The 20,316-nt window shown below is 32.9% G+C and overlaps 1 protein-coding gene across 2 annotated transcripts in view; it reads right to left on the bottom strand.

The window, feature by feature from the left end:
* Nucleotides 1-20,316, bottom strand: part of LOC111060417 (neuropeptide F receptor) — a 71,265-nt gene that overhangs the window by 40,586 nt on the left and 10,363 nt on the right. Inside the window, exon 1 of one of the 2 annotated variants that reach the window (XM_039444547.1) lies at nt 10,692-10,937. The exons of the other annotated variant lie outside the window; for it this stretch is intronic. The gene's annotated coding sequence lies outside the window, so the exon portion shown is untranslated. Of the gene's footprint in view, nt 1-10,691; nt 10,938-20,316 lie in introns of those variants that run through there. 2 annotated transcript variants of the gene reach the window in all.

The following is a 20,316-nucleotide window of genomic DNA, read 5'->3' on the forward strand; positions in this document are numbered from 1 at the left end:
TACAGAACCAGGTTTTATGACAACTCCTGCCACATATCACAATAAACTCCAGTTCAACTGGAAGGTGTTGCCATGAAACCTGGTTCAGTAATTTAAATTAATTTTTGAAAAAATATAGTGGTATTGACAACATCAACGTCTTATTCTTTCAATTATGGAGAAATACCACAACACATTATACAATCAAATGAATTCTGATGAATTTAGTTTTTGATCAACAATATCTTCCGATTGTTGATATTCAGATGTATAATTCAAAATCCCTCTGGGCGTATTTTTGTGCTCTACAATCTGAGATCAAGTAGAGCGCTCTATCTCATATAGATTTCCAGGTACACCTGACAACAGTGCTCCTTGTATTGTGAAAAACACCTAATTTTCAGCTTCAACCATCATCACCAACTACATAGTCTTCACATTGATATTTTGCACAATGATATAAGTTCATGAGATTATTTTCTATGAGAATCACCCGTTAGATGCATTTCATTTCAGTATTTCCTAGTGGAGAGGCGCGCATAAGGACACCTCAAGGATCAAATTTCAAACACTTATAACTTTTGACACAATGCTCAGATTTCATCGTACTACACTTCATTATTCTCGGCTCGTCAAGGCGGTCCAAAATCATGCATCATTAGTCAAATTCGGTCGAAAATTGGAAAATTTATTGTTGAGTGTACTAAAGCCCATATTCCAATAGACAAAAAATGGCCAATTTCTATATTCAAAGCTATGTATCTCGGTAACCGCTTATTAAGAAGAACCGCTTTTGCATGAAGAAATTGGTTCTGGACTTCTATTATGTACCCGAATAATATATTAAAAAATCGGAACTACAATATAAATTGCATGCACCAATGTATATAGTGACTGGACTAATGTGGGAAATCTAGGTTTCATTGACCTCATGTCGATATGTGGAAATCATGAGACAGGGAGATTTCAATTGAGAGTGAACCCTCACTATTGTATGAAATCTTCCTTCCCCATTTCATGAGTGAAGATCTCTTATATCCTTAGACAGTAAGTTCAAGACAACCTGTCACGTTACTTTTGGTGGAATAACGCTTAGCCTCTTGCTTGGCGTCAATCGGTAGAGCATGAGAGTTAGTTTAATAACTATAAATACTGGTCGTGGTTTTCTAGGGTATAATCTCACTAAATCTCAATAGGCTCAGACAGGAGCTTTCGCAATAATATAATAATGATAATTTATAAAAATATATATACATAAATATAATTTATATCCTATGGTATTGAGGAATAAAATGAATGGTACACCATGAAAAATTTGATACATATATTAAACAAATAATCTCAAAATTAGATAAAGGAAAAATATATGGAGCAACAAAATATACAATGAAACAAGAAATGAAATCAAATAAAATATCACAGATCAGTACTATTTTCTAGTTCTATAGCACGAAACTTTACCATGTGCTTTCACCTCATTGATCATATGCATTTATCTGCATGTAGCTTTGACATCAACTTGCTGTTGCTTGTCGATTTGGATAATCCTACTTCATATATATATCAACTTCCCAAATCAGAGCATGATAAATTGACAAATCAATAATCAAATATATATTAATTTCTATAGTTTCCAATAAATAATATATATATATATATATATATATATATATATAATATATATATATATATATTATATATATATATATATATCAGGGTGCAAGATTCGGCACCTGACGGAAATAGATAGATCAATTTATCTAATGAAACAGAGCTACATTATATTATCACAAATTACATTATAAAATCAATGATCATGTGAACATTGGTATTATTAGCTTAAAACTTAATATTCCTTTAATTGGTGTATCCTTTGATATATAAATTGACTCATAACTATTCAATAAAATATATCTTATACCATTTTAAGACTTGCGCAAGTATTGTTATTAATTTCTTAATTTTTGAAACCTTCTTGACAAGCTAGCTTTTATTTCTTATTTCATTCGAAGCACTGAGGGCGCCCTTTTATTATTTCAACTATTTTTCACTCACGTGCTGGATTTTCTGTAAGTTGCTGATGGCAATCCGAATTCCTGGTAGTCCTGGATTTTGGTGGCCGAAGTAGTCTCTTCCAAGGGATTAAAAATATTTAAATGACTTTTGCTTTACTATAGCATCACATAGTCTTATGAAAAATTACTAATTTGATTTAACTTAAGTCATTAAAAAGGTACAGTAAAAGATATTGTGCTCTACAAATTCTGGTGACATTCCATGGTAGTGGTTGGCAGGCAAGTAGGCAAGTTCTACTTTCTTTTTCACAATTTTCATTTCCGACTTGCAAATTTACATATAATTTAAATAATTTTTTACTACACCATTCAAGGCTCAAATAGTTCGTGCCAATCTATTAAATTATTACTTATGTTACACCTCTGATAATTTATCTGCCTTCGGGCCATATCCGAAACATGAACTGAACAACAATAATTCATAAACTCTTATCATTTATAGAAATATATACAAATATATTTGAATCGGCTCACTATTACCGTCCATCAATTGCTACCATTTGATTGGTTCATGCAAATTTGCTATAGTATACATGCGCCTCCGAACACGAACCTCCTACTTCCTTAATACATTAAATTATTTTTATCTGGGTTTTTTAGTACATTTTTTACATGCAAAATGATTTTCTAAGATTATAGGTTGTTTCTCACTTTACAACAATTAGCCATGTGGATTTTTGGTTCCTCTAGTTGCATACCATTTAGTTACAATAAATTTCTGCCAAGGTGTCTGGCTAGATTCTACGTTATGCGACTCAGTCGATCATTAGGTCGCCGATCAATAGATATTTTATGCCTAACCTCAATTTTTTAATACTTTATATAATATTATATAAGTAGCAAATTATTGCCATTTCTATTCGGCCATTATAAATTTAGCCATGATGCCTGATATTATCTAATCTTTAAAGCGTTATCGCATTTGGCGATATTAGCCTATTATTCCACTTAGACCTATAAATTCCTTTCAAGTAGGGATTTTTATTTGCCCATCAGAATTTGGTTCGTTACAAACCATAATAAATGAGTTAAGTGAGAAATTTGTACGAATACAAAACTTTTTTTCAGTCTTGTAGATAAAATCGTTTGACTCCTTGCCATTAGTTCCGATAAAACTCCTGTCATCATGAAAAATGCAATTCAATTATTTTCATTGTTCCATAAATGCCAACTATATGATAAAAATTCATCTCTTAAAGATCAGGATGATCCAGTTCACAGTTAGCTCCTGATTGATTACAACGGGGTTTTACTTTGAAATATGATTTTTGCCACACTTGGATGTAATGAGCTGGTTTACGTGCGTCATATGGAGGCCGAAAGTGATTGTTTTCCGACCAGGCCAGTAAAACTTTACGGCCCTAGGGCTGTAAAATGACCTTGAATAACAGCTGATCGTGTCCAATCTCACAAAAATCATAGAGATAATCTCATAACGACTGTAATAATCTATATAATTATGTATCGTGAATCGCGGTATCATGTCTATAATATATTTTATGAATTACTGTTTCATAATTTAATATTTATTATTGTGTTTTTGATATCAAACAATAGAATACAATGATATCTCCATAGCCTCAACATATAATGTTGGCTGCATTGTCCATTGTCAGAAAGGTAAGTATCGCAAGTCTTTAAAAGTGAAGAATCGAATTTGAAATCAAAGTACAATAATTGTATCAATATTTAAAAGTGAGGTAGAGTAATAATTGTTTCTTTTTTATTATCGAATTCCACTTCTTAATGCAATACAATCAACAATAATAATAGGAAAATACAGCAGAGATCTAAAGTTTAAGGTAAGCTTACTGGTGAAACTCAGCCTTGACTGAAAAATTCCTAGTAATTTTTCCGTAATTCATTATTAAACTTTTAGATAATTTTCTTCAATATCAAACCATATAGAGAAAACATTAGGCCCACTCAAGATTGAATCTTCGAATGTTTTCTCTATGATTTAACTATTTTCAGAGCAGTATTTTGTTGTGAAAATGCCGGCAAACCGGCTTCAAGTTTGCCGCTATAGGCCTATACTATATTATAGTAGCCTACATACGTTACCTGACTTACAGCCTCTTCGATCAAAATATGCAATGGCCGAGAGCGTAAAGGCGTAATACATCAGAACTCAAAGCTCAGTGAATTGCAAACATGATCTAGGTTCGAACCTCGGTCAGTGACATTTTTTTTTGTCGATGAATTTCGACTTTTATCAGCTATTTTTTATATCAGTTACTGTAATTTAAATTTCAATCAATTTTTTAGATATATTTTGAGACAAAACTGTGAAATATGCAATTATATTATTTTTTTAATCACATTATTTCAAAATAGTAATGAAAATTCTATTCATCCATCTATCCATGAGATATTGCACCAGGCGCAAAGCGCAAGCTATAAAAATTCAAACTAATATTATAGTATAAAAATAATAGTATAAAAAACAAAAAAATCGAAATATTAATAGTATAAATATATTGTCACTATTGTAAATTATTAATAGTAATATTGAAATTAATTGACAGTGAAAGTTGTCATAACCAAGATTCAAACTATCAAAATAGGCTGTTTGAATTTTATTTATTTTTATTTCTTATATATTGGGAAGTTTTTTTTTGGTGTGGCGAAAAATAGCGTTCGCACCATGGGCAAAAATGTATTCCGGCTCTCAATCTTTTCTAGTCCTCGGCCTACGGCCTCGGACTTAAAAACCGATTTCGAGCCGGAAATATCTCATTTTCGGCCTAGGTGCGAAATATACTATTTCATGCGTTTGTGACAAAGATATTATCAGAACCGACCTTGATCAAGAACTGCGCTCTTGGAACTGCTGTGCTAGGTATGATAATCTGTAGCTGGCTTCCAGAACACAATCAAAATGAAAAATAAGTCAAATCAATAAAGAAGTTTTGATTTTCGATTGATGATCTTCTATTCACAAGTGACATGATATTGACATGTTCTCATTATAGAAGAATATTTTTTCTCTAACCAATAATTAATTATTGAAAATTCTGATAGTCAGTTGCTTAGGATTAAATAGTAATTGACCTCTGGAAATCTGACTACTGTACAGGAAATAGACGCACTTTTGTAACTTAACGTCTGTCCATTGAAATATTCATTCAAAGTTGTAAGTAATAATTGTTATCGATATTGGACTCCAATAACAGTTCGACGAACATAACATTCTACACTCCCCTAAACTCTGCTGAAAGATTTATTACTACAATGTGTAAAATCTTTCCTTTCATGTTCATTGAATGTTTCTGTCATTCAGTTCTCAAAGTCAAACGCCAGTTCCCATTGTCTTCTTATTTTGGTGTAATGATCGGGAATTTTTTCCTTGTGAAGCCTTCCAATATTCGAATATAAGTATTCGTTTGAGGATGAAACTCACCGTTCACCTGAAGATTGATGTCCAGAGCTACATCCTGGCAATTTGCTCTCATTTAGCCTTTGATACCGACACGATTGGAGGTCGGAGTAGCATGCACGAGAAGAGTGCTTTTAAGGCTACAAATTTGATTCGTCGACCCAGGGGAAAAGCTGAGTGGAGTTTCGAATGAATGGGAAAGTGACTGAGTATCGTATCCAGTTCGCTATCTGACGTAAATTAACGCAACGTTTACTTTGAAGTTGACTTAAACAGGAAATCACCTCTCAATACTGACATTGAATGTTACTAGAGCATCAATAATAATTCATTGATGACTTGGCTTCCAGACCCAATTCCGAAGTTGAGTTACTGCTTACGAAAGCTGTTTGTGGAGAGAGTTTTGATAGGGAATTGCTTATAAGATGACAATTAAAAGAATATTTCCATTCATATCAAGTTCTCGTTCAGGAGATAGTCTCTCATTTTCCATATTAAACGATGATTAACGAGAATATTACTGTCCTATTGATACTGTAATACCTTTGGTCCCTGTGATCATCTTTCCATGTTCTCTGGTGTTTCGGATGGACACGTTAAACGTCGGTCTAATACCTGCCTAATACCTGTTCGTAGTCACATCAGAGGCCTTGAAATTGATCAGGAGCGACCTAAATACTCTTAAATCAGACCTGAACCAGCCAGGTCACACGATATTATTATTATCATCATCTTTCTGATGAGTATTTAAACTGATCCTCAATATTAGCCCAGGCAATAATATACCGGTTTGGCTAGTTTATCTGAGGAAAAACTGGGGAAATAAGTAGTAGAGAATATCCCACACCACCTTTAGAACTGGAACGTGGATGTATGGTTTATTTTATTTAAAAATCACGATGAAGCTGTATCACAGGGTACAGGAGTACTTGAAACAGACAGGGCAAATGGTAACAATCTGTATCCCTCTTCATATTATGATTCTATGAACTGGAAGGTATAGAATTTGATATTATCCCTCACTCTTAAAAACAACAATGGAGCATAAAGTATGCCTATTTGTCTTTCCAATATAGTGTCTATCTAAGATAATACTGTACTTGATAATGGGTATGATAATACTTCAAAATTGCCAGTTTAAACTTTGGATATTGATTGATGAATGCAGACAGTGGAATTGAATAATTTGGAATGGAGTCAACTAAAAACTACCTGAACTTAACAACGTTTCTCTCGGAGCTGTCATATGCAAAATCAAACTCAAATGTTTGATCCCGTAGAATTTCCTTAAATTTTTTGCAAATCATTCTTCCATCAATTTTTTGAGGGGAAAAGGTTTTTGAATTCTATTTGGCTGGACTTGATGATACGGTATAACCTCAACGCAGTTGATTCGCTATAACCTCAGTTCGACCGGAAACAATTTAAAACACTACAGGCATGTGACAGGTATTGATATTTGTATCTTGGAAATATCAATAATTGTCTCCACGAGCTCACGAGTTCCAGGAAACAGATTCATATTTTTCCTGGAAAAAGAGGGATGTAAAATGGAAAACAGAGATTATAAACACCCTGCCATCAAGGCGCGTTTTTACCAATTAAATTTTGCGAGGAACCGTCAATTAAGATTTTCATGAATTTCAAGTCACGTTCCATTGAATCAAATATAATGTAAATGATTCCACATTGAACTATTTCCATGAAATATCAATGGAATCCAATCAATCTCTAGAGCTAACTGATAAATTATTCTATTCATTCACGTTTCGTCTATTCCATTCAATTGATGATTGAGCCTATAAGTTGATTCTTTTATACAACTCAAAATAGTCGATCCAAGTATTTGCATAAAGAAAAATTGATTTCTAAACAAGAATGTAATCTGGAAAACTATTATCTTGAACAAACAAGAATGATATTATTTTGTTATATTGCTGCAATACACAAATTTAATGAATTCGAGCATAGTTCAGTAACATTTCATGGCTCAGTTTGATCGTATTAATTACTAATTCATATTAATTGTAATCTTTGTTATCATAATTTTTTTCGGTTGAGTTATCGAAATTGGATTCTCAACTACATCAAATTTTAATCATCAACTACAGTCACACTTCAATGAATCATTTTATCATACAAATAATGTAATGGCAAATTATTAAAATACATAATCCTCCCACACAATTGAATTCATTGTGATTACTTGATTACATCATCCACCATTCATGTTCATACAAATATTACAGGATGAGAATATAATCCTTAAATTTAAGCATTCAAATTATTCATGATTCTAGATAGACCTAGTGAGTCATGAACCTTGTTTATTTTTATGCCGTTCATTGTTTTGCGCAAGATATAACTGACTTGCAGTATTATTTTGTTGATCGAAGTGACCACTCACCTATAGAGCGTCATTGACTCTCTGATTCTTCCATTGAACAGCCAAATAACAGACAGTTGACAGTCAGTTGCAATAAAGCAACAAACAACATGTGGACAATAAAGTGTTATTGATTGAACATTCAAGACATTCTGCGGTTTTCGACTCAAACAAGAAACTCTTCTACAACGGAGTCAATAGAAACAAATCGTCTGCTCTCTTCTTCAATCCTTCTCTCTTATTTTTCAGATTTTTGTCATGAGGCTTTCACTTGTATCAATATTCAAGAAAGTGATAACAAACAAAATGTTCCTAATTATAAACTGAATAATGTAAATATTCAACAGACAATGGAGATGGAGTGATTCATTTTAATTCGACCGTTCGACAATGCAACAAAAATCACGAACCGAAACCTTTTCTTCCATTGTTTCTGAACGAGAAGCATTTTCAGATCGATAGACGCTCAGCAATTTCTCACTGAAGCCTCCAGAGATTGAGAACCAGACGGAGGTTGCCTGCAGGCCAGGCTTTAGCTGCTTTTCTTCGGCTTACTTCAATTTCGAGCGCAAAATTCCCATTCTTTTGTGAACTGAAAAAGCGGAGATGATTCCTCCTCCTTCAATATTACCACTGCGAATGATTCTATCGATTGCAGAAGAGGAATAATAATTGGCGTGATACTTCAGACGACCAATATTGTTGGAAAAATGAGGACACTCAAGGCTCAATGGAATATTGATGAATATGAGAGAATAGAACGTGGAAAAAATGTTCTCATCAAATTCTCTTGAGTAGGCTATTAAATGAGTAAATTAATGAGATGAGATTCGTCGTATTTCCAGAGCGTGTGCAAGATGGAATTTCTTTGGAATGCAGACTAAATTTCCTCTGTTATCGAGACTAATACAAACCAAGAACTGCCTGAAATATTTATTCACACCTCATACCTTGAATAATCATATCTATGCTTGTAATAATGTCCCTTACAATGACATTCATCAGATTTCAGAGAGCTTCTCGGATCTAAAGTGAATTAGAACAGATTTTTATATGATTTCGAGAGTAAGTGAGATCATAGAGAGGATTATTGCTCATTGGCCTCATTCTAAGATCAGACCATCCATTGACATTAGTCGTTGCAAGCCTTAATAATCATACTCATCTTTCATTATCTAATAAAATAAAGGTAAGTCATTTATTACCTGAAACATCAGTTGCATGGAATCGTTCCATTTCTCAATGATAATCCTATATGAATATTATGATCATGATACCTCATCCTTCAGTATTTCAATGAATATTTCGTATTCAAATAAATCTCTACAATTAGCAATTCAGATTTGGGAAATTAAGATATAAATGTATTGAATGAATCTTTTAAACCAGATAAGACATAAGAGAACAAAAAGTAATGTGCCCACCTTTATACTGTATAGGAAGATGCTAAGATACGTTATGTGATACTTAATTATAACACACATTTTGTATTCCAGTTGTGGTCTAACTATAGCAGAATATAGGAATAAGACTACTTGACAATTTTGTTATCACAACAAAATAAGTTTTTCAACCTGCCAGTATGCTTTTTATTAACAGCCAAATAATTTAAATCGATGCTTTTACCTGAAGTTTTCCTATTCAAAGTTTCTCCAATGCATCATTTATGACTGTTAACAATATGTTCAGTAATTGACTTTGAAAATGATACTTAAATAAAACTCTCATACGTTCGAAGCTTTAAAACATAAAATATAACATACAACCATAAAGTAAGTACATATTATTAATATTAGAGAATAGAACGTGGAAAAAATGTTCTCATCAAATTCTCTTGAGTAGGCTATTAAATGAGTAAATAAATGAGATGAGATTCGTCGTATTTCCAGAGCGTGTGCAAGATGGAATTTCTTTGGAATGCAGACTAAATTTCCTCTGTTATCGAGACTAATACAAACCAAGAACTGCCTGAAATATTTATTCACACCTCATACCTTGAATAATCATATCTATGCTTGTAATAATGTCCCTTACAATGACATTCATCAGATTTCAGAGAGCTTCTCGGATCTAAAGTGAATTAGAACAGATTTTTATATGATTTCGAGAGTAAGTGAGATCATAGAGAGGATTATTGCTCATTGGCCTCATTCTAAGATCAGACCATCCATTGACATTAGTCGTTGCAAGCCTTAATAATCATACTCATCTTTCATTATCTAATAAAATAAAGGTAAGTCATTTATTACCTGAAACATCAGTTGCATGGAATCGTTCCATTTCTCAATGATAATCCTATATGAATATTATGATCATGATACCTCATCCTTCAGTATTTCAATGAATATTTCGTATTCAAATAAATCTCTACAATTAGCAATTCAGATTTGGGAAATTAAGATATAAATGTCTTGAATGAATCTTTTAAACCAGATAAGACATAAGAGAACAAAAAGTAATGTGCCCACCTTTATACTGTATAGGAAGATGCTAAGATACGTTATGTGATACTTAATTATAACACACATTTTGTATTCCAGTTGTGGTCTAACTATAGCAGAATATAGGAATAAGACTACTTGACAATTTTGTTATCACAACAAAATAAGTTTTTCAACCTGCCAGTATGCTTTTTATTAACAGCCAAATAATTTAAATCGATGCTTTTACCTGAAGTTTTCCTATTCAAAGTTTCTCCAATGCATCATTTATGACTGTTAACAATATGTTCAGTAATTGACTTTGAAAATGATACTTAAATAAAACTATTATTCGTTCGAAGCTTGAAAACATAAAATATAACATACAACCATAAAGTAAGTACATATTATTAATATTATAGATTATTTCTGTCATCTCTGATATAACTCACCAGGTTGATGATTATATATGAATATCCCAAATCGAGAAGGGATACTTATGACTCCAGTAGAAGTGGTAAACGATGTATTAGTATCATTTTACGGAATTAGTCAGCAAGTACACACTTTGAAGATTACAAGCTTCATAATAAGAAGTTCTACTTTGATCAACTCATCACAGTAGAATAGTTTGAATCACTCCAACTACTCAAGATAATCAGCAAGGCACACGTCGGTAAACTATAGGCGGGCGAACAGCCTAAAAACAGAGAATAGATTATCAACTTTCCAATTCTTTTCATTCCGATAACATTGACGTACACTCCAATTGACCTCTGATAGGAGGGTTATTGTTTTATTAAAAAGTCAATCAATAATAGTAATTTTATCCACGGAGCAACTATATTGATGAATGAACTTTATTCCAGATGGTGCGCGCGCATGATTACTCGAGTAAGTGTTGGACAGAGAAAACTTCTATAAAACTACTGTATTCTGCTGAGTTGGATTGCTGATTATAACTTCAAATTAATCAATTGATTATTTTTTATTCAATCAATTTTCATTTGCACACTCTATAAATTATCACTTTGTACAATGGATAGGTGTGAATTATGCAATTGACTGCTGGAACTACATTCAAAAATTCAATTATTATTACTGTTTGATCCACTGAAGAATTTTAATTATTCAAATCGATCGTTATAAAATATGCATATAGTTTAATACAATACTTTTTAGATCACCCCCAAAGTCACTAGGAATGAATCAGGTACTTTTCATTTTTTCTGAATAATAAAGGAGATTATAAGACTTGGTCTTCGCTCTCATTATATTTACCACTGTTAAGTCATGTCAATGAATAACCTAGAATGAATGAATCGAGAATCTCATTATGAAATATATTTATTGTTGTTTTATTGATAATTTTGTTCCCCCCATATTCATTCACTAAAAGCTTCAGCTTACTCATTGAATAGATTACAATATCATCCTCCATTCATGGAAATGATGACAAGAATCAGTATCATTCATCTCACGGAAGTTTAACTTCACTTTTGGAGTAAAAAAAGGTGTGCAGTTTATGGTAAGCGAAGATGACAACGTCTCTAAGAAAACTTTCAGAGCTCTAATGGAAATGCTTGAGGCTAGTGAAGTGTATCAAAGCTCTGGAAAAACCGTCAAAACGTGGAAGCCGACGAGCATTTCGGAGAAAGAAAAGCTATAAAAACAAATTCGGAGAAAAAAGCGACAGGAAAAAATGGGGTGGGATAACTAATGTGTTTCACGGCTCTTAAACTGCTCGTGGAATGATAGGATTGTAGGGAAAGTGAAAAAGGAATTTGAAAGAAATTTATTGATGCATTAGAATTGAAAACATAATATAGCATGAAATGATGCTTTCTTCAATTGAATCAATGGAAAAAAACAAGTAAAATTCTAAAAAAAAATTTCCGATTTAGAGAAATAGTACCTAAGGAGGTCTTCGTGACTGTTCTCAATACCCAAAGCTTCATCTTTGATAATTCATTATACTAAGAGTACATGTTCAAAAGATAATTTCTATCGATACATGAGAAAATCGTTGCTAAACTCATAAATTGGATTTACTGATTTTGCAGATTTATTGAAAATTGGGAATTTCATCAATTGGAAATTTGTTCTTGTTATCACAAATAAAGCATTAACCACACTCATTCAGAACTCATTTTCTCTTGTTATATCCAAATATTTTTCTGCTTTGATTGGGAAGAACTACTATAATTAAATCATAATATACTACTATTATTAAAGCATCGATTACATCATTATTTTCACACATTCACGGTTTGACCTGTGCTTCAATTTATTCCAGATTGAAAAATGAGGTATCACATTGAGGTGAAAATGAGGTATTCTCAATCCACAGACTTCCTGTGAACCAGTTGGAGTTTGAGGTTGAGGCAAAAGGATTACTACCCTCTGATGCAACGGATTTTTTGGGGGTTTCTGTGGATCAGGGATTAACATGGTCCTCTCATGTTCAATCTCTTTCTAGGAAATCAAACTCAGCTGCGTATGCATTGTCCAGGCTCAGGAGGGTATTAGTTCATGAGGCAGTGATCTCTGCTTACTATGGATATTATGAGTCATTACTGTCTTATGGAATATTGCTGTGGGGAGGATCAAGATTCTCTGCCTCTAAATTCCGTGCCCAAAAGAGAGTCCTAATAATCATATTTAAAAAGCCATCGTGTAGATCGCTATTCAAAGATAATAGAATTTTGACGGTTCCTAGTTTCTATTTGTACTATCTGGCAATTTTTGCTTATAAAATGAAAGATGATTGGCTGACAGGTGTGGATGTTCATCAACACAATACAAGATACAGGGGCTTAGTCAGAGTTGAACAGCACAGGACAGGGTTTTATGAGCACAACCCAAATTACATTGCCAAAAAGTGTTTAACTGTTTACCCCAGAATATTAAAGTTGCCCAAACCCTAAACTCTTTCAAGACTAATCTGAAATGTTGGCTATTAAAGAAATGTTTCTATGAGTGGCGAAGTATCTTCGACCATTGAATACGTTGCATTAGTTATAAATATTGTATGGTCTTAGATATAAGTTATTTGTGTTATGATGTACAAAATTGTTCACTTATGTACAAAATTATTGTGTTTTGTGTATCAATATCTTGTTTTATCTTTTTTGTTTGACTATTGTCGATATGGTGCTTGTATCCATGACAGTATAATAAAGCAATAAACCAATAAACAATGAGTAAACCTCGTGTCTCCGAAGAGTGCTACCTCCATCCATTGGTGGATTATTGAGCCAATTGGATTTGATTTATTATTGCACGTGTCTTTCAAGTGTACGGAAGCGATTCGACTTGTCAAAGTATCGCAATGGAATCAACGTCAATAATATCATAATCCCTTTCAAGAAATTGACAGGTGAGCTAGAAAAACATCTTTAGTATTTCCACAATCAATACTTGAAGTGTCTCAAATTGAATTTGGTGTGAATTAAGATTGATATTTCACGGAATAATTCATAGACATATAACATTTTCCTGCTCATGGAATGATTGATATTCATATTTCTACTTCAATTTGAAGAAATCTGCTACCTTGATACTGCATTACTATAATTGTTGTAATACTGAATGGTTTTCGAATAGGTGAAACTTATATTATGAGGCTAATGACTGGCAATAACCATCTATTGCCTCTTAATTGATTCAACAATATGTGGCTAATTAACTATTAAACTCTTCAACTAATCAATATAAAATTGGAATATTCTCAATCGCCAAAAATCTTATTCCTTAAAAAAAATCCAAAAGTTCCCCTCTTGTAGCAACTAAAAAGAAGGAGCTGATATTGAACAGGAAAACGAACAAATTCTCTACTGGACAATTCGACTTGATTTCGACATTCGGAGACAGTTTATGTTGATAAATTATTATTTGATCTTTGTCAATGCGATTTGAGGTCAAAAATGGTTGATGAATGAGAGGAGATTCCATACAAAACGTCATGAATTAGATTTTGCCGAAATTTTCATAACGGCAAGGAAAGTTGTGTGAGTACGCCACACCAGATTTTTTTGATCCTATAATCGTCGTACATAGCGGGGAGATTTCAGTGAATGTTTGTGGCAGTAAGCTTCAATGGATTGTTTGCTTTTCAACTTGTTCCTGATCAACTGAATAGATGCTGGGATCAAATGTAGCATTTATGAGTGAGAATTTCAAAGATTCCCCTACACCCGTGCAAACAACAAAACCAATCCACAGCCATAGGTAAAAAAATGGGAAAAAAGGTTCCTTGCTGCCTGAAAAAATGGTTTGTGAGAAACGATCTTTTATCAAAATACGATTTCAAAAGTGGAGAACAATTGAATGTTGAAACCGAGATAACCAAATCTCTGGTTAGTGAAGCATGTGTGAAATGTGGTGATGAATGAACAATGATTTTGCAAACCGACTCCATAACAAACTGTTGCGGAAAGCCATTCATTCAAAGGGCTCTGATCTGATAAAACAACACATGCTGTGGAGTCGAACAAACATTTTCAAATGTAATAAGAGAATGGAACGGATAACGAAGTGAGAGATATGGAAGAATAATATATTGGAATGAGAGATCTAAACATAGAGTGACTGTGAGAGAAAGTGAGTGAGGGTACAAGTCACAAAGGGATATTTTCCGAATGAATACCAGTGACAAGAAGAAAGGGCAAATCTTTGAAGTACATGCCCAACAAGAAAATAGAGGTTCTGTATTCGTAATACATGGGGGGACTTTGTCATGACAAAGAACGTTAAATGGAATGGAATTGCCGCTATAGAAAAGTCGTATTCAGATGTCAAGAACTTTGAGTGAACTCAAAATCGATTTGTCTTGTAGGTGTGTAAAACATGTGAATGAATTTTTGTGAAATTATGTTATATATATAGTCTAATGTAACACAGGCTAATATAAATAAATAACCCTTCTATTGCATTCTTCCAAACATTCACATTTCCGTGAATACAAGTTTTAAGAATCATATACAAACAATGTTCTGTTTGCCATAATCTGCTAAATCAATTACTCTCTCATAGCCTGATATAACACAGTCTAATTAATAAACTGCTTCAGGTTGAGTTCTATTTTCTCATGAAATCAATTATCCATAGATATTTATTCCATCAAATCTATAAATAATTGAGAAACTGAAATTTATATTGATAATGGAACCCTTATTTGAAGAGAAAAGTAGCTCTGGTTACAAAATGTTGAATGATCTATCCAATTTCTATGATAATACTCAATAAATTATTGTATTGTATGTTATAGTGCTTGAAGAATTAGTTCATAACTTATAAACAGATAGAAATAATTTTTATCTATACGTTGTTGGAGAAGGAATTTTTCCAATCGAACCTTATTGATCGAGACAAATCTAAAGAAGAGGTTAATATTATATTCATCAAACAGTATTCAAGGAGACTATAGATATATACTAGATTGGCTATAATTTACCATTATGTTTACTGTTGAAATAATTGAGAAATACTTTACAGTCATTTTTATGTATTCATGGAAGCTAATATGATTCACAGAATCTCTCTACATTGGTTGAAGGAGCATAATCTGATTTTATTTATCAGGATGGGATAATGCTCATTTGAAAAACAGCTTATGAACACCACATTTGATAGAACGTCTAACTGGTTGGGACTTGTTGATTCCATATCAGAAGCCTGTTGAAATTTTCCCCGCAGAAAATGTTATTTTAGTCATAACATGGGTTCTTGATAATTGAAACACATACTGATGCGATTGTGCAAAGCGTCTGCAGTGTTTTCTCAGTTTCAATGCAATGATACATATTCATGTGTCAGCGGACAGTTTTCAAGAATAGGTCTCACGGTTTCAATAATTATCTGCCATGAACATGAAGCTAATCCTACATGCGTACTGATTCTATTCATGCTGTAAAACAAACCATGCTGTGCACTTCATTAACATGCAACAACATAATGTGAAGCATGTCCAGTATGCAGCTAATGCATGGCATTGTGTGTTGTCATTGGAGGCACAATCGAAATAAGAGCGTGAATTGCGGGCACAATCAGCTCGAGGAACGACAGGCGTGCATTTGCATTCGAATTTCGTGATTTTCAAAGCCGAGTTTGTCAAACACTTCTGGACAATGTTCCCTACACAACTCTGCTTTCAAACTAAGTTGTTGTTACAAACGTGACAGCGCTTCATTCAGGTGATGCTGAACTTGAATACATACAACATTCATCACGCTTCCCTTTTCATTCATTTATTCCATCACTAATTTACCCTTCTCCATCTTCTTGTGGGTTAAGTGGAGAAGGGAGCTCTTGTTGCCTCAATCACTTTTTATATTGTAAAGTGTAAATAGAAGGCATTTATCTATCTATCTATCTATCTATGTATCTTCTTCTTCCACCTCTACTCATATAACTATATAATCTTATATCGTCATTCCCAATTGCTTTTTTCATATCATATACAGTTCTATAATTATTTTCTTATTTTATAATATGTCATCGAATTCATCGAATTATGTTTATAAATTCATCGAATACTTTGCTGTATTTCGAGCTATTGTATAAAAGTATATAAGTCAGAATATATTGTAATCTATAAAGTACTCAATCAATCAATAATTAATTCAGCTCTTTTATCCTTCTCCATTGCTTTATCTCTCCTGCTCTTTCCCTCTATCAGTGCACCTTCCTAACATTCGTGAAAACTTTTTCTCTGTCACTCATTCTCTCTCACACATCCTATTTTCTAGCAATCTGCTTTCTTTCTACATTTCTAATTCCATCATTTCTTCTCAAACTCTTACATTCTCCCTCAACTCCTCTCATCTCGATTATTTCTCATTTTTATTATTGATGCTCAATTATTTGCATATCAGTTCCTCACTCATCTATAATCTATTATACATTTTATTAAATATATTATCAGCATCGACTTTTATTTTCTACCTTGTATTTGCCATTGGTCTAGTAATGTGGAATGGAAATCTCAAATGCATAAAATAAAATATATTTTTCCTACAGTTACGTTGAAAAGTGGCCATTGCTGCACTGATTACAGAACGCAAAGAATCACTTTTCCGCTCTAGTGCGGGAAAATTTTTTTCTGCACTCCAGATTTGCAACATGGCAACGCAATAGTATATTTCGCACCTATGGTCGAAAATGTACGTTTTCCGGCTCGAGATCGCGGTTTTCAAGTTCGAGACGAAGTCGAGAACTTGAAGCGTTCGAGAGCCGGAAAAAACATTTTTGCCCGAGTTGCGAACGCTATTTTTCGCCACACCAAAAAAAAAGACTTCCCAATATATAAGAAATTGAAAAATAAATAAAATTCAAACAGCCTATTTTGATAGTTTGAATCTTGGTTATGACAACTTTTACTGTCAATTAATTTCAATATTACTAATTAATAATTTACAATAGTGACCATATTTTTATACTATTAATATTTCGAATAATTGTTTGAATTTTTATAGCCCGCGCTTTGCACCAGGTGCAATATCTCATGGATAGATGGATGAATAGAATTTTTATTACTATTTTGAAATAATGTGATTGAAAAGTTAATATAATTGCATATTTCACAGTTTTGTCTCAAAATATATCTAAAAAATTGATTGAAATTTAAATTACAGTGACTAATATAAAAAATAGCTAATAAAAGTCGAAATTCATCGACAAAAAAAATGTCATTCACCGAGATTCGAACCTAGATCATGTTTGTTTATTCACTGAGGTTTCAGTTCTGATGTATTACACCTTTACGCTCTCGGCCATTGCGTAATGTTGAACGTTGGGGCCTGACTGATAACACTTAGCATACACGTAATACTGTAATACTAGACTTCTAAAAAAGTTTACTTCACTCCTAAAAAGCGTACAACAGTCTTTGGTTCATGACTTATATTATTAAAATTAATATTATTATCTGTCTCACAATAAAATTTTCACTCTGAATTAAGTCAGGTAACGTATGTAGGCTACTATAATAATAGTGTATAGCGGCAAATTTGAAGCCGGTTTGCTGGCATTTTCACAAAAAAATATTGCTCTGAAAATAGTTAAATCATAGAGAAAACATTCGAAGATTAATCTTGAGTGGGCCTAATGTTTTCTCTATATGGTTTAATATTGAAGAAAAATTATCTAAAAGTTTTAATAATGAATTACAGAAAAATTACTAGGAATTTTCAGTTTCATCAGTAGGCTTACCTTAAACTTCAGATCTGTGCTGTATTTTCTTATTATTATTGTTGATTGTATTGCATTAAGAAGTGGAATTCGATAGTAAAAAAGAAACAATTATTACTCTACCTCACTTTTAAATATTGATACAATTATTGTACTTTGATTTCAAATTCGATTCTTCACTTTTAAATACTTGTGATACGTACCTTTCTGACAATGGACAATGTAGCCAACATTATATTGTTGAGGCTATGGAGATATATCATCGTATTCTATTGTTAGATATCAAAAACACAATAATAAATATTAAATTATGAAACAGTAATTTATAAAATATATTATAGACATAATACCGCGATTCGCGATACATAATTATATAGATTATTACAGTCGTTATGAGATTATCTCTCTATGATTTTTGTGAGATCGGACACGATCAGCTGTTATTCAAGGTCATTATACAGCCCTAGGGCCGTAAAGTTTTACCGGCCTGGTCGGAAAACAATCACTTTCGGCCTCCATATGACGCATGTAAACCAGCTCATTACATCCAAGTGTGGCGAAAAATAGTTATTGGGTTATATGGAGCAATAGTGCAGCAAAATCAAAATGAAGTTGGTAACAGTGACTGGGCTGCTATAGTGAGCAGAGGTGCAACGAAGCACAACGAGCACCTTATTAAGTATATTATAACCAAGGACAACGAGGACTTTAGGATTTTAGGATTAAGGTTTTTATCAATAATAAAATTACACAGAAAAACATTTGATGGATTTCAGGCAATTTTACCCATAATTACCCACTTCTCATATTCAATGGTAACTGTAGGAAAAATTTAATGTGAAATATGTGCGCAAAGTTCCTCTGCTGCACTCAACAACCTACTCGCCTACGGCTCGGGCGTAAACGTTCTTTCGCTGCAGCAAACTGTTACTTTGCGCACTAGTTGCACAAATAACTATTCTAGCAATCTGCTCTCTTCTTACAGTTATCATTCCATCATTTCTTCTACTTCGCAACCTCATTTTCCTTTGACTCCTCACATTCTCTTCATCATAAACCTTTCTCCTATTAATCGAGGTTTCATCCCATATACCTGTAACACTTTCCAACAGCATCCTCTCCTTTCCTCCACTACCTTTGTTTTCTAATTTCATTGTAATTCCATACTCCATCTTCTTCCTCTTTTTGAATTATATTTATTCTCAATATATTAATCCTTTATTCGATCATGTCTCTCAATCACTACTTTCCAGCATTACCGTGCATTTCTATATTACCACAGGCGTTTCTCTGAGCTTCTTATAACTTTAAGTACTTCAGTCATACTTCAAGTCTTTTCTTTTCAAATTTATATCCTTACACATCTTGAAGACATTATTGGAAACCAGCATTTAATGTTATTTACATAAAAAGCTATATCCAATCTGAAGTATAATTATCTCTCGTCTGAAGGAGAGGCTCCAGGATGCTAATTCGCAACTCCTCCCTCCATTACGTCAAGTAATCAATCAATAGTTTTTTGAAGTGTAAATTGTTTTTATTTAAATAAGTGATGGTAACTTGACCTGCAATTTAATTTGGACTGTAGTAAACATTTGAGAAGGAACAGTTTTGGGCATGAGCCTGTTGTGCCTTCTCACATAAGTGTATTGTACATGACTGAATAAATAAATAAATAGAGATTGAATGATTGATCAATCAATTTCTCCCACTCCTCCCTATCACTCTCGACTTTCAATAATCTTGATTCATCTTATTTTTTTTTCTTCTTCTACCTCTCATTTGACAAAATCCAATGCACTCTCTGAACACTGTGCTCTTATCTCACACTCACAATTTTTCCATGCTTCCCAATTCTCTAAATTCTCTCATCATCTACTCTATTCT

Source organism: Nilaparvata lugens, chromosome 1 (genome assembly GCF_014356525.2).
Source record: "Nilaparvata lugens isolate BPH chromosome 1, ASM1435652v1, whole genome shotgun sequence".
Classification (NCBI taxonomy): domain Eukaryota; kingdom Metazoa; phylum Arthropoda; class Insecta; order Hemiptera; family Delphacidae; genus Nilaparvata; species Nilaparvata lugens.